This window comes from Triticum urartu, chromosome 2 (genome assembly GCF_003073215.2).
Source record: "Triticum urartu cultivar G1812 chromosome 2, Tu2.1, whole genome shotgun sequence".
NCBI classification, from domain to species: Eukaryota; Viridiplantae; Streptophyta; class Magnoliopsida; order Poales; family Poaceae; genus Triticum; species Triticum urartu.
The window spans coordinates 435,365,165-435,381,158 of record NC_053023.1 but is presented as its reverse complement, the minus strand read 5'-3'; positions in this window follow the sequence as shown (position 1 = coordinate 435,381,158).

The window sequence follows — 15,994 nt, the reverse complement described above, 5'->3', positions numbered from 1 at the left end:
TCTAATGACGCGGGCTTGGTCATGGAGTCGTGGCAACAGCCCCGCCGCCTAGCAGGCGATCACTATTGCCACTCTCTGTCACATCTGGTTAATGGCGCGTGGGCCCCGGGGGAGGGGCTGGCCGACTCTCGGGGGCCGAGTCCCAACGGGTCCGACTGGTGGCGCACCTGCCGTCTTCTGGGGTCCCATTGGCTGGTGGGACCCACCGCCCCAGGGTCGTATAGACAAGTCGTCGTGGGCACGGGATTCGGTCCACCGGTGCTGATGTCAGGGCCGGCATGGCAACAGTCCTACGCCGCATGGAGATCTCCACGGGTACGGCGTACTGTGGCCATGCCTGCCCTTGGAAAGGGGTGGGAGCAGGCTTCACTGTAGCCACTCCCCTGTCATATCCCTGTTGATGAGGACATGGGGTTTGTTGGAGTCGCGGTCCGACTCCCCAAGGTCGGCTTCTCGGGAAGTCGTCAGTCAGGAGTCGGCTTATCCTGAAGTCGTTCCTGGGAATCGGCCGCAAGTGGCTAGTCGGTTGCCTTGCCGCCGACTTCTCAAAAGGCGGCTCTGTGTCCTGGGGTCTTGAGGGGCGCAGCTTGCCCTGATGTCTTGAAAGGTTCTGGGGCTCGGGTTAGCCTACCCGTGGCCCATTACTCTGATAGTAGTCCCCGAAGCTGATGAGGCGCCGCGGACGATCGGCCGAGGAGCCTCAGCAGTTTTCTCTTTCCGGGTGCCCGAGACATGGATCTTGCTTGACTTCTGTCGGGCCGACTAGAAGGAGTCGGACCCGCCCAACTCCGACATGTTTTGAATGTCGCGGCGGGATCCAAGTAGCGTGCTGGTTAAGCTTCCAGGCCGCCGCCCGTTCCGGGCCTGTCACGTGGCAACACGCGGCCGGGCCAGTCTGCCAGCCTGCGCGCGTGACGGGACAGGCTCGTAGGAGGGGCCCGCCATTACCGCGCCTCAGCGCTCGAGCGGATCCGGAGTGGCCCGAGCGGACGGTTGGGATTCCCGTCGAGTTACTGCGCGCAGTAACTTTTGTCGTGGAAACGTGGGGGTCGTGGGGTCGTGGGCACAGCAAATCGCACGTCCGCCCCCTTGGCTTCGCAGCCCATGAGGCTATAAGTAGGGGGAGGAGGGGGCGCGGCAGAGCACGCACGCCCCTCCTCCACGCTACTCCTTGCTCTTCTTCTTCTTCCTCGCACCGCCGCGCGCCCAAGCTTTGCCGAACGCCGCGGCGATCCGCTTACGATGAGTTCTTCTTCTGCCGCCGCGCCTCCCTCGGTGCATTCCGGCACCTGGGATGGCTCAGAAGTTCATGATGACCACATCGAGTTCCTCCGCAAGACTCGTCGGCTCCTCGGTGAAGATTACGTGCGGGTACGCCTTGCACCGAGGGGGGAGATCTCTCCGGCGCCGGAGGAGGGCGAGTGGGTTGTCTTCCGTTCACACTGCCTGCGCGGATTGGGGCTGCCGGCGAGTAGCTTCTTCCGCTCCTTTCTGGAGTTCTACGGCCTCCAGCCGCACCACCTCACGCCCAACATGGTGGTGCTGTTGTCCGCCTTCATGGCCTTGTGCGAAGGCTTCCTCGGAATCCTCCCCACCCTCGAGCTCTGGGGGGGAGTTCTTCTACTGCAAGCTCGGCACCCAGGCTGCAGGCGTGCCGGCTCAGTGCAGCGCGTTCATCGCCGTGCGGAGGTCGGGGCCGACAACCCCTTCCCCACCATCAAGCTGATAAAGTCGGTGAAGATGTGGCAGCGATCGTACTTCTACGTGAAGAGCGTCTTCGCGAGGGGCGATTGGGTCAACCTGCCGGCTTTCGAAGCCGGCCCGCCGGCTGGGAGACTGCCCAACTGGTCGTACCGGGCCAAGTCACTGACGCTTGCGGGGGCCGGCACCATCGCGTGACTCTGAGTGCTGACGCAGTCGGAGGGCTTGACTGGTCTGGACCTGCTGGCCGCCTTCATGGCGCGCTGAGTTCTCCCGCTCCAAGGTCGCCCCCACATGATATGCCAAATGAGCGGGCACCGTGACCCGAGTCAGATGTGCACCAAGGACATGCCTCACGAGGAGGTGGCCTACATGGTGAACTACCTCTCGGACAGCAAGCTTCTGGAGGACTGGCGGTTCGGCAAGGAGCCGTACTCCCGCGCCAACCCCCCACCCATAGTGAGTTGCCTTTTCTTTCTTTCTTTGAATTGTCTTCTTTTCTCGCCGAGTTTGTTTTGTGCGACCTGACCAGTCGGCTTTGGTCAGAATCCCCTCCTCCATCCACCAGCCGGCACCACGGGGCCGGCCCGCGAGTTCCTTGCCGACCGGGCAGAGAGCGACGTCGACGACCCCGATCTGGGGGTGGCAGCTTTGGAAGACGACGCCGAGGGAGGAGGCGGCCCGTGGCTCGGGGCCAGTCCAGAGGACTGGCCTGATGATGAGGAGGAGGTCGCCCCCCACCACCGGCCAGGAGCCAGCCATCCCGGCGCGGGCTCTTCTGCCACGCCGGGTGCTCCAGGCGGCGGGAAGAAGCGCACGGCCGTGCCGACTTTGTTCGGCAGTCGGCCGAAGAAGCCCAAGAGTTCGGCTGCGGCGACCAAGCGGGACGAGGTGGCCGCGAAGGCCATCCGCTTCCGCAAGGAAGTAAAGAAGCCGCCACTGGTCTCCGCGTGAGTATTCCGTCTTAACGTTTTATTCTTTCTTTGTAGCTTTTGTCTGAGTCTTTTACTTGCTTCCCTCGCTTCAGGGCTCCCCTCACTCTTGAGAGGGTTGTCGCCGCCTCCGTCATGGGGTCAGCGGAGACGTCCGCCACCACTCGGCGGATTGACCCCGCTGCCGACCTCCGGGAGGCGACGGAGCGGAACGCGCAGGAGAAGCGCAACGAGGAAGAGGCCGCCCGCCTGGAGAAGGTGGAGGCCGATAAGGCGGAGGCCTCCACCAAGAAGAAACTGGCAGAGGCCGAAGCCGTCATCGCGACGAAGCGGCAGGCTGAGGAGGCCGCGCACCGCCAATCGGCGGTGTTCGTCGCCCCACTGAACTCTGCGCCGCCGCCTCCGGAGTTCACGGGGAAGACTGGGGAAGCCGGCAGCGAGAACCCCATCATGGAGAGGGAAGGCGGCGACTCCTCCACGCCGGACGTGATCGTTCCGCCGCCACCTCCGCCGCCGTCTGGGAGCGCGCAAGGCAAATAGCCGGCGGACCCGCCGGTGCCGCTGACTGAAGACGAGGCCGTGGCGAGGCTACTCCTTCAAGTCGGCTTGCCAACGCGCCGCCGTCTTGAGAAGGCGACTTCGGCGCCACGCCCCCTGGAGACCGGCACCACCAGCTCGGCCATCCCAGACGCCGAAGCGACAAGCGCCGCGCCCATTGGGTGGGTGCGAGGAGGCGGCATGGGGCCGCTGAACCAGGCGCTTCTGGACGTCCAAACGAAGCTGCGAGCTGAGGGCGACGTGATCCAGAACTGCACCAAGGCATACCTGGCGTCGCGGGTAGCCGTCCGGGTATGCTTTCTCTTTGGTCCTTGTTTTCTTGTTCCTCTCTGTGAGGGCGCGCCAGCGCACCCACTAGGTGTTGTAACACCCTCGATGCGACTATATCTCCCACGTGTCAAGGCACGACTTAGAGGCATAATCGCATTGAAGGCATAGGTCGCAAATTAGGCAATCTTCACAACATCCCATGTAATATAGATAGTAAAAGGGGAGATAACATAGTTGGCTTACACTCGCCACGTCAATCAAGTACATAAATACCATTACATCATACAAACACTCATGGCCCGACTACGGCGCCAAAATAAAAGATAACCCAACATGCGACACGGTCCCGATCACCCCCAACTGGGCACCACTACTGATCATCAGGAAAGGAAACATAGTATCGTTGAGAGTCCTCGTCGAACTCCCACTTGAGCTCGAGCGCGTCACCTGGAGCGGAATCATCAGGCCCTGCATCTGGTGTCATAGTAAACTGTGAGCCACAGGGACTCAGCAATCTCGCACCCTCACGATCAAGACTATTTAAGCTTATAGGTAAGGCAAGGTAAATATGTGGGGCTGCAGCAAGCGACTAGCAAATATGGTGGCTATCCTATTCGCAAAAGAGAGCAAGAAGAGGAGACAAAGCGCGAGCGAGAAACTAGAGAACAACCTGCGCAAACATTACTCCAACACCGTGTCCACTTCCCGGACTCCGCCGAGAAGAGGCCATCACGGTAACGCACTCAGTTGATTCATTTTAATTAAGTTAAGGTTCAAGTTATCTACAACCAGACATTAACAAATTCCCATCTGCCCATAACCGCGGGCATGGCTTTCGAAAGTTCAAATCCCTGCAGGGGAGTCCCAACTTAGCCCATGACAAGCTCTCACGGTCAACGAAGGAATAGACCTCCTCCTGAGATGTTCCGATCAGACTCGGTACCTCGGTTCTTCAAGACACTTCGACAGGTTAAAACAAGACCAGCAACACCGCCCGAATGTGACGACAAATCCCGATAGGAGCTGCACATATCTTGTTCTCAAGGCACACTCAGATGAGACATCCTACAAGTAAAACCCACCCTCAAGTTGCCCTGAGGTGGCCCCGCAGTCTACTCGGTCGGACCAACACTCAGAGGAGCACTGGCCCGGGGGGGTTAAATAAGATGACCCTCGGGCTCCGGAAACCCAAGGGAAAAAGAGGCTAGGTGGCAAATGGTAAAACCAAGGTTGGGCATTGCTGGAAAAGCTTTAATCAAGGCGAACTATCAAGGGGTTCCCATTATAACCCAACCGCGTAAGGAACGCAAAATCCGGGAACATAACACCGATATGACGGAAACTAGGGCGGCAAGAGTGGAACAAAACACTAGGCGAGAGGCCGAGCCTTCCACCCTTTACCAAGTATATAGATGCATTAAGATAACATGGCAACATAATGATATCCCAACAAGTAAATAAATGTTCCAACAAGGAACGGCCTCCAATCATCACCTACAACTAGCAACGCTATAAGAGGGGCTGAGCAAAGCGGTAACATAGCCAATCAACGGTTTGCTAGGACATGGTGGGTTAGAGGTTTGACATGGCAATTTGGGAGGCTTGAAAGAAAGTGGTAGGCATCATAGCATTGGCATAGCAAAAGAGCGAGCAATCTAGCATAGCAAAGATAGTAGTGATTTCGAGGGTATGATCATCTTGCCTGCAAAGTTGTCAGAGTTGACTGGATCCTCAAAAGCGAACTCAACGGGCTCCTCTTGAGCGAACTCGTCTCCCAGCTCTATCCAAACAAGACAAACAACCAAACGGAACACAATTAACCACGTGCAAGGATCAACCAATATGATGCAAGGATGGTATGCTATGCGGGATGCGATGCGGGATGCATATGCAAGATTTGACAAGGGATGCATGAACCTGGCCTCAACATGGAAATCCAAGTGTTCCAATGGAAATATGAGATGAAATCGCTTGAAAACGGTATAAAGAATGCCGGAATCAGAGTTACGGTTTGGAAATGGCAAGCAATTCAAATATGACACCGGTCTGCGATTTACAGCAAGTAGCCATCTAAATGCAACAAGATGAACATGCTACAACACCCAAACATGGCATCAAAATACATGGCAGGGATGCATTCATGATTCTTAACAAAAGTCTAGCACTGAGCTACGGCCAATTCATCCATTAACAGGTTCAAACAAGCATGGCAAAAATGCATATGGCAAACAGGTTTCAGACTTAGTGAAATTAACACTTGTCTGGAATTTCAGATCAGATAGCACTCTTCGGAGCATCAAAACTACATGCTACAGGACCTAAACATGGCAAAGTAAAGCATGGCATGGAGCTACTCAAAGAGCTTAACAAAAGTCCCTTAGTGACCTTGAGCCAAACGGGATCAGAAAAATACAATTGCAAGCATGTGAACATAGCAAAAACATAATCAGTTCTCAGACTTAGTGAAAACTAGAGCATGTTGAAAACAGATATCAAGTAGGCATGTTTACGAGCACGATGCACTCACTACGGAGAAAGTCATGATAATCTGAGCATACTCCCATCAAGAAGACACAAAATGCAAGCTATATATGGCAAGAACAATAGCATAGCATGCACGGATCAACTACAACATCATCGGCAAAATCGCTAACAAGTAGACAATCTGCCCAGATTCACGAAGTAGCAAAAGTAGAGCTCGATTGACTCAAGAAAGGATGCTCCATAATTGCAAAAAAGACATGGATTGCACCTCTGGAAACATATGTAGAGCTCATGGGCATATCATGCACACAATAATCATGGAAAAAATGACAAATATCTAAAAGAAGTAGCAGATCTGACAATTATCTCAAGTAGCCCTCTCCTAACAGCATTTCGGGCATCAAGATGAACTCAAATGAAAATGATGCAATGAGATGAAATGATGTACTCTCTGAGATGAACATTTTGATATGCTATATACCCAAAACGGAGCTACGAATGCACAGTTACGATGCGTCAAAGTTTGCCAAAAATCTGAGAAACTGGGGACTTAGAGAAAAAAACAACCTCTAGGGTTTCAGATCTGGATCCGAGGCACATTCTTCGAGGATGATCGGAACAGTGCTCGCCGGAGTTGGAGACGTGGCGGCCGGAGCTCGACGACGCTCGCCGGAGTTGCGGTGGACGGCGGCTGGAGGCGTCGGGCGAGGTGACCGGCGCGTCGAGGGGCGCGGCGAGGCGATGCGGTCGGCGGCGGGGTCGGCGGCGAGTCGCGGCCGGTGTGGAGATGGCGACCCGACTTGGCGCGCGGCGGCCGGAGCGGAGCGGGTGCGCCGACGCGGCGGAGGAAGGCGGGGCGCGCGGGGCGCGAGCCTCTGGCGGCGGGGTGCGCCGCACCGGGCCGGGAGGGCCGCGGACGGGCTCCGGCGGGCCCGCGCGGGCAACACGGAGGGCGGCGGCTACGGGTGGTGACGTGGCGGCGGGAGATTGGCCTCGGGGCGGCGGAGGCTGACGTGGCGCGGTCTGATAGGCCGGGGTGACGCGTCCGGCGGACACGTCCGGCGCGGGCGGACTTGTCCGGTGGCGCGAGGTGGAAGGAGACTAGGGTTAGGGGGGAAATGATCCGAGATTTTCGGGGAAGATGCCTTTATATAGGTAGAGGGAGCTAGGAGGCTCCAAATTGAGCACGGTTTGTGGCCGCGCGATCGGGATCGAACGCTCTAGATAATGGAGAGTGTTTAGGTGGGTTTTGGGCCAAATTGGAGGGGTGTTGGGCTGCAACACACGCGAGGCCTTTTCGGTCCCTCGGTTAACCGTTGGAGTATCAAACGAAGTCCAAATGGTACGAAACTTGACAGGCGGTCTACCGGTAGTAAACCAAGGCCGCTTGGCAAGTCTCGGTCCAATCAGGAAATGTTTAATCCCCACACACGAAAGAAAGGTAGAAATGACCACCGGAGGAGAACGAAGCGCCGAAATGCAAAACGGACAACGGGGAAAATGCTCGAATGCATGAGATGAACACGTATGAAAATGCAATGCACATGATGTCATGATATGAGATGCATGACAACGACAACAACACACGGAGACAAAGACCCGAACCCGAGAAAATAAAATAACTTAACGCCGGAAACGGCAAGAGTTGGAGTACAAATTGGGAAAGTTACATCCGGGGTGTTATAACACTCCACCACTACGAAAGGATCTCGTCCCGAGATCTAGGACTGAAAGAACGCAGGGTATTCAGAACGGAGGTGATCCTCGCGTTCCCAGGTAGCTTCACGGTCGGAATGGTGTGACCACTTGACTTTGAGGAATTTGATTGACTTGTTGTGAGTCTTGAGTTCAGTCTCTTCAAGAATAGCAACGGGGTGCTCACGATAGGACAGATCTTCTTGGAGCCCAATGTCCTTGAAGTTGACGGTGCGGTCAGGAGTCTTGAAGCACTTTCGAAGCTGAGAGACATGGAACACATCATGAACATTTGCAAAGTTTGAAGGAAGCTCGAGTTGATAGGCGAGGTCGCCTCTCTTGCTGACAATCTTGAAAGGTCCCACGTATCTGGGGGCAAGCTTCCCTTTGATATCGAAGCGACGAGTACCTTTCATAGGAGAGACGCGGAGGTAAACATGATCTCCGATCTCGAAAGCCAAATCACGGTGCTTACTATCATAGTAGCTCTTCTGGAGGGATTGGGCTGCTTTGAGGTTATCTCGAATGACTTTGCACATTTCCTCTGCCTCTGTGATTAAGTCATTACCCAAAAGCTGACGTTCACCGGTTTCGGACCAGTTGAGAGGGGTACGGCACTTCCTGCCATACAGAATTTCAAATGGGGCCTTGCCCGAACTTGCTTGAAAACTGTTGTTGTAGGAGAATTCAGCATAAGGAAGACAATCCTCCCACTTCATGCCGAAGGAGATCACACAAGCCCTGAGCATATCTTCAAGAATCTGGTTGACACGCTCGACTTGACCACTAGTTTGAGGATGGAAAGCTGTGCTGAAGCGGATGTTGGTGCCCATGGCCTTCTGAAAAGAATCCCAAAACTTGGAGGTAAAGATGATGCCACGGTCTGAAGAGATCACTTGTGGAATACCGTGCAGAGAGACAATCCGAGAGGTATAGAGTTCCGCCAATTGAGCTGCAGTGATTGACTCTTTGATAGGCAGAAAGTGAGCCACTTTGGTGAGTTTGTCGATGACAATGAATATAGCATCATTGCCATGCTTGGACTTTGGAAATCCAGTCACGAAGTCCATTTCAATGTGGTCAAACTTCCATTCTGGAATTGCAAGAGGTTGGAGGAGACCAGCTGGCCTTTGGTGTTCTGCCTTCACTCTTCTGCAGACATCACATTCATTCACGAACTGAGCAATCTCGCGCTTCATTCGAGTCCACCAATAAGCCTGCTTGAGGTCCTGATACATCTTTGTACTCCCAGGGTGGATGGAGAGGAGAGAATTGTGAGCCTCATTCATGATCACTTTACGAAGTTCACCTTTGGGCACAACAATACGATCCTCGAAGAAGAGAGTGTCCTTGTCATCAAGGCGGTAGCACTTGTACTTGGGTTGACTCTTGGCAATCCCAATCTTCACCTTTTTCACCATAGCATCAAGAAGCTGGGCTTGGCGAATCTGGTATTCCAAGGTAGGAGAGACATGAAGGTTGGCGAGGAAACCTTGAGGAACAACTTGCAGATTAAGTTTGCGGAAAGCTTCACAAAGCTCGGGTTGATAAGGCTTGAGAATCAGACTGTTGCAATAAGCCTTCTGCTCAATGCGTCAGCAATCACATTGGCCTTGCCTGGAGTATACTCGATACTCGGATTATACTCTTGAATCATTTCGACCCATCGAGTTTGCCTGAGGTTGAGATTAGGCTAAGTGAAGATGTACTTGAGACTCTTGTGATCAGTGAAAATGTCCACTTTTCTTCCCAATAAGAGATGTCTCCAAGTCAAAAGATCATGCACAACTGCCGCCAACTCGAGATCATGAGTGGGTTAGTTCTTCTCATTGGGCTTCAACTGGCGAGAGGTGTAAGTTCAACTTTCTTCTCTTGCATCAACACTGCGCCAAGACCTTGAAGAGAGGCATCAAAAAAGACCTCGTATGGCTTGGATTCATCACAGAGTTAGAACTGGAGCAGTGATCAATTTCTCTTTCAAAGTGTTGAAAGCAATGTCACACTCCAGAGACCAAACGTACTTTACATGCTTCTGGAGAAGATTTGAGAGAGGCTTCACGATCTTAGAAAAGTTTTCAACGAATTTTCGACAATAGCTTGCGAGACCGAGGAAGCTACGGAGTTGCTTCACATTCTGAGGAGGTTCCCAATTCACAATTGCAGACACCTTCTCAGGATTCACCGCAATGCCCTTGGCAGAGATGATATGACCAAGATAAAGAACCTCATCGAGCCAAAATTCACACTTGGAGAACTTGGCGTAGAACTGGTGTTCTCTGAGCTTATCAAGAACCAAACGCAAGTGCTTGGCATGATCTTCCTTGTTCTTCGAGAAAACCAGAATGTCGTCGAGATAGACCAAAACGAAGCCAATGGTGTAGGCGTTGAAGATGAAGTTCATCATGCGAGAGAAAGTCGGAGGAGCGTTGACAAGGCCAAAAGACATGACAGTGTATTCATATGAACCATAGCTTGTCCTGAAAGCCGTCTGGGAATATCTTTCTCACGGATACGAATCTGATGATATCCCATACGGAGATCAAGCTTGGAGAATACTTGGGCACCTTTGAGTTGTTCGAACAGCTCGTTGATGTTGGGAAGTGGGTATTTGTTCTTGATGGTCTTCTTGTTCAATGGACGTTAATCAACACAAAGTCGGTCCGTTCCATCCTTCTTCTTCACAAAAAGAACACCACAACCCCACGGAGAAGAACTAGGTCGGATGAGACCCATTCTCTCTTGAATATCGAGTTTCTTCTTCAGCTCCTTCAACTCTTCAGGTCCGAGCTTGTAAGGATGCTTGCACACTGGTTCCGTGCCAGGCTCAAGATCAATAACGAATTCAACTGGCCAGTGCGGAGGCATTCCTGGAAGCTCTTCTGGAAAGACGTCTTGATATTCACAAACGACTAGAGTTTGCGAGATAGCATCGAGTTCACCCTTCTCATTGAGATAAAACAGACGGATTGTATCATCACGAGCGGCAAAGACAATTACATCCTCAGACGAATGAGTCAATTGAATCTGCCTGGCTGCACAATCAAGATGCGCCTTGTGCTTAGAAAGCCAATCCATCCCGAGAATAAGATCAATATCCGAGTTACCAAGAACCACCGGAGAAGAGAGAAACTTGTAATCGCCCAACGTGATAGAGATATCGGGAGCAACCAAACTAGAAGTCAAAAGCTTGCCGAGAGAAACAACTTGCATGACTTTGGGCATGATCTCAGTATCAACATTGTGCTTCGATGCAAAAGGGCATGACAAGAAAGAATGCGATGCACCAGTGTCAAAAAGAACTTTTGCAGGAATATCATTAACAGGAAGGTTACCCATGATAGCATCTGACGAATCCTCTACCTGAGCTGCATTCATCAAATTGACCTTGGCGTGCTTGGGGTTATGCTTGACCACAGCTGTACTTGCCGATCTGACAGGAGGAGGAGGAGGGAGACGCCTCTATTTGAAACACTTGTTGGCATAGTGACCCTTCTGTTGGCACTTGTTGCACGTGACCTCTGAAAGCGGACGGTGATACGAAGCACTCGATCTTGGAGCTTGAGACGAAGTCTTGTTCTGAAAGCCAGGGTTGGGGGGGGGGGAAGATCCACTGCCACCTTTGCTCTTCTGCTGATACGGCTGACGGAATGGAGGAGGAGGAAGCCAATACTTCTGCTGCTTGGCCACTTGAGTAGAGGAAGAAGGAGTAGCATCTCTGACTCGCTTCTTGGAAGCATCACACCTCAACTGAGCAGCCTCTTGCTTCAACGCCATGTTGTAGAACTCATCGTACCTCAAAGGCTCAAAGAGAACAAGAGCGAGCTGGATTTCTTCTCTGAGACCACCCCTGAACTGGTATATCATGCTCTTCTCATCAGGGACATCCTGCTTGGCAAAACAGGCGAGCTTCTGAAACAACTTGTTGTAGTCATAGACAGACAAAGAGCCTTGCTTCAGGTTGTGGAATTCCTTAGTCTTGCTTTGAACCACGCTCTGAGGAATATGATGAGCTCTAAAATCTTGACGGAATTCATCCCAGGTGATAACACGTCCACCTCTGGAATACTTGTACTGCTGGAACCATTCTACAGCTTGATCTTTGAGTTGGAAGGAAGCGAACTTAACAAAGTCCTCAGGCCTGACGTTACTGCACTCGAAATGCTTGTACCGATCCACAAGCCAATCGTCAGCATCGGTTGCCTCAACACAATTGCTGAAAGTCTTTGGCCCATTAGCAAGGAACTGGTTGAGTGTAGCAAAGTGATTCTGATTGTTGCCTTGGTTCCCTTGGTTGCCTTGATTGCGCTCTTGAAGAATTTGCATGATCAACTGTGTGTTTGCATTGGTTGCGGCCATCACAGCTTGCCATGCCTCCGGAGGAGGTGGAGGTGGTGGCGGATCAGGATTCGGAGTCGTGCGCGTTGGAGGAGCCATCCTGAAGAGGTTGACATCCATTAGCACATTGATAGACAAATATTGAAGCTGAATCCAACGGAATGAAAATTGCAACATATAGTCTTCACATCCGAACAAAATGAACGAATGCATTCCTCTTGAAATGGTCACATATCCATAAATTGAGAAGCCACTTAGAATTAAGGTAGAGAAATAAATCAACAAGGTATGGATCAAGAACGAATAATCGGTAAGAAATCCCAATCTCGAACCAAATATCCGTGGAAGGAGAACTAGATCTACTAGAATTCCCACCTATGAAACTCCCGAACCTTTCCGGTTATGCAATCAGGTGTTGGGGATACAGGGGAAGCATAATATCTCACCCAAATCTAGCAAATCCTACATCCAGCTGTATCCATCCTTCAACACATAACCGAGAAAAACTTCGGAAACCATCTACCTCAACCTTCGAAAAGCATCTGTTATACAAGTTATGGCGATACTCCCGAACTCCCGCCCCAGTACTGGATGGCGTCGAGGTTATCTCACCAACGAACTGCATAAAAGAGATTTTTGATGTCGGCGTACTAAACTCAGGTATTCCAGAACTGCAACAATAAAATTATGACGACAACACCTCAGAGCTCAACTCCCCGGGACACTTCCACAAAACTCCTGACAGGAGGCACCAAGACAACGTTCTCATCATAAAACCATCGAAACGATTCCAAGATACCCGCGTGATCCTAAAAAAATTTAGTGAAATTTGAGAAGAGAAGAGTCAAAACTCTACGTCAGGATGCCTTACCAGAGCGATGAGGAGACTGGGAAGTAAAAAGAATTCCTAAGCTCTCCGATATATAACTCCTAAATGACTCAAAACATTTTTCTAGACACAACTCGGCCGCTAAAAACGATCAAGCATTGGGGCTCCTAAGGTCGGGGAAGGCTCTGATTACCAACTTGTAACACCCTCGATGCGACTATATCTCCCACGTGTCGAGGCACGACTTAGAGGCATAATCGCATTGAAGGCATAGGTCGCAAGTTAGGCAATCTTCACAACATCCCATGTAATATAGATAGTAAAAGGGGAGATAACATAGTTGGCTTACACTCGCCACGTCAATCAAGTACATAAATACCATTACATCATACAAACACTCATGGCCCAACTACGGCGCCAAAATAAAAGATAACCCAACATGCGACACGGTCCCGATCACCCCCAACTGGGCACCACTACTGATCATCCGGAAAGGAAACATAGTATCGTTGAGAGTCCTCGCCGAACTCCCACTTGAGCTCGAGCGCGTCACCTGGAGCGGAATCATCAGGCCCTGCATCTTGTGTAATAGTAAACTATGAGCCACAGGGACTCAGCAATCTCGCACCCTCGCGATCAAGACTATTTAAGCTTATAGGTAAGGCAAGGTAAATATGTGGGGCCGCAGCAAGCGACTAGCAAATATGGTGGCTATCCTGTTCGCAAAAGAGAGCGAGAAGAGGAGGCAAAGCGCGAGTGAGAAACTAGAGAACAACCTGCGCAAACATTACTCCAACACCGTGTCCACTTCCCGGACTCCGCCGAGAAGAGGCCATCACGGTAACGCACTCAGTTGATTCATTTTAATTAAGTTAAGGTTCAAGTTATCTACAACCGGACATTAACAAATTCCCATCTGCCCATAACCGCGGGCACAGCTTTCGAAAGTTCAAATCCCTGCAGTGGAGTCCCAACTTAGCCCATGACAAGCTCTCACGGTCAACGAAGGAATAGACCTCCTCCCGAGACATTCCGATCAGACTCGGTACCTCGGTTCTTCAAGACACTTCGACAGGTTAAAACAAGACCAGCAACACCGCCTGAATGTGCCGACAAATCCCAATAGGAGCTGCACATATCTCGTTCTCAGGGCACACTCAGATGAGACATCCTACAAGTAAAACCAACCCTCAAGTTGCCCCGAGGTGGCCCTGCAGTCTACTCGGTCGGACCAACACTCAGAGGAGCACTGGCCCGGGGGGGTTAAATAAGATGACCCTCAGGCTCCGGAAACCCAAGGGAAAAAGAGGCTAGGTGGCAAATGGTAAAACCAAGGTTGGGCATTGCTGGAAAAGCTTTAATCCAGGCGAACTATCAAGGGGTTTCCATTATAATCCAACCGCGTAAGGAACGCAAAATCCGGGAACATAACACCGATATGACGGAAACTAGGGCGGCAAGAGTGGAACAAAACACTAGGTGAGAGGCCGAGCCTTCCACCCTTTACCAAGTATATAGATGCATTAAGATAACATGGCAACATAATGATATCCCAACAAGTAAATAAATGTTCCAACAAGGAACGGCCTCCAATCTTCACCTGCAACTAGCAACGCTATAAGAGGGGCTGACCAAAGCGGTAACATAGCCAATCAATGGTTTGCTAGGACATGGTGGGTTAGAGGTTTGACATGGCAATTTGGGAGGCTTGAAAGCAAGTGGTAGGCATCGTAGCATTGGCATAGCAAAAGAGCGAGCAATCTAGCATAGCAAAGATAGTAGTGATTTCGAGGGTATGATCATCTTGCCTGCAAAGTTGTCAGAGTTGACTGGATCCTCAAAAGCGAACTCAACGGGCTCCTCTTGAGCGAACTCGTCTCCCAGCTCTATCCAAACAAGACAAACAACCAAACGGAACACAATTAACCACGTGCAAGGATCAACCAATATGATGCAAGGATGGTATGCTATGCGGGATGCGATGCGGGATGCATATGCAAGATTTGACAAGGGATGCATGAACCTGGCCTCAACATGGAAATCCAAGTGTGCCACTGGAAATATGAGATCAAATCTCTTGAAAACGATATAAAGAACGCCGGAATCGGAGTTACGGTTTGGAAATGGCAAGCAATTCAAATATGACACCGGTCTGCGATTTACAGCAAGTAGCCATCTAAATGCAACAAGATGAACATGCTACAACACCCAAACATGGCATAAAAATACATGGCAGGGATGCATTCATGATGCTTAACAAAAGTCTAGCACTGATCTACAGCCAATTCATCCATTAACAGGTTCAAACAAGCATGGAAAAAATGCATATGGCAAACAGGTTTCAGACTTAGTGAAATTAACACTTGTCTGGAATTTCAGATCAGATAGCACTCTTCGGAGCATCAAAACTACATGCTACAGGACCTGAACATGGCAAAATAAAGCATGGCATGGAGCTACTCAAAGAGCTTAACAAAAGTCCCTTAGTGACCTTGAGCCAAAAGGGATCAGAAAAATACAATTGCAAGCATGTGAACATAGCAAAAACATAATCAGTTCTCAGACTTAGTGAAAACTGGAGCATGCTGAAAACAGATATCAAGTAGGCATGTTTACGAGCACGATGCACTCACTACGGAGCAAGTCATGATAATCTGAGAAAACACCCATCAAGAATACACAAAATGCAAGCTAGACATGGCAAGAACAATAGCATAGAATGCACGGATCAACTACAACATCATCGGCAAAATCGCTAACAAGTAGACAATCTGCCCAGATTCACGAAGTAGCAAAAGTAGAGCTCGATTGACTCAAGCTAGGATGCTCCATAATTGCAAAAAAAGACATGTATGGATAGAGCACTATAATATTAACAAAACATCCTTACTCACCATCCTCAAAAGAGGCACGGATTACTAGGAAACAACATGAACATATGGCCATATGAGATAAACAGGTCAAGGACTTAGTGGAAATGCTAAGTCCCTGAAATCAGCATTACCAAGTGCCTCACTTTGAAAGCTTGTGCTAGTTACCACACACATCACAAAAATACATGGGTTTCACCTCTAGAAAGATGGCAAAACCCTTAAAAACATATGTAGAGCTCATGGGCATATCATGCACACAATAATCATGGCAAAAATGACAAATATCTAAAAGGAGTAGCAGATCTGACAATTATCTC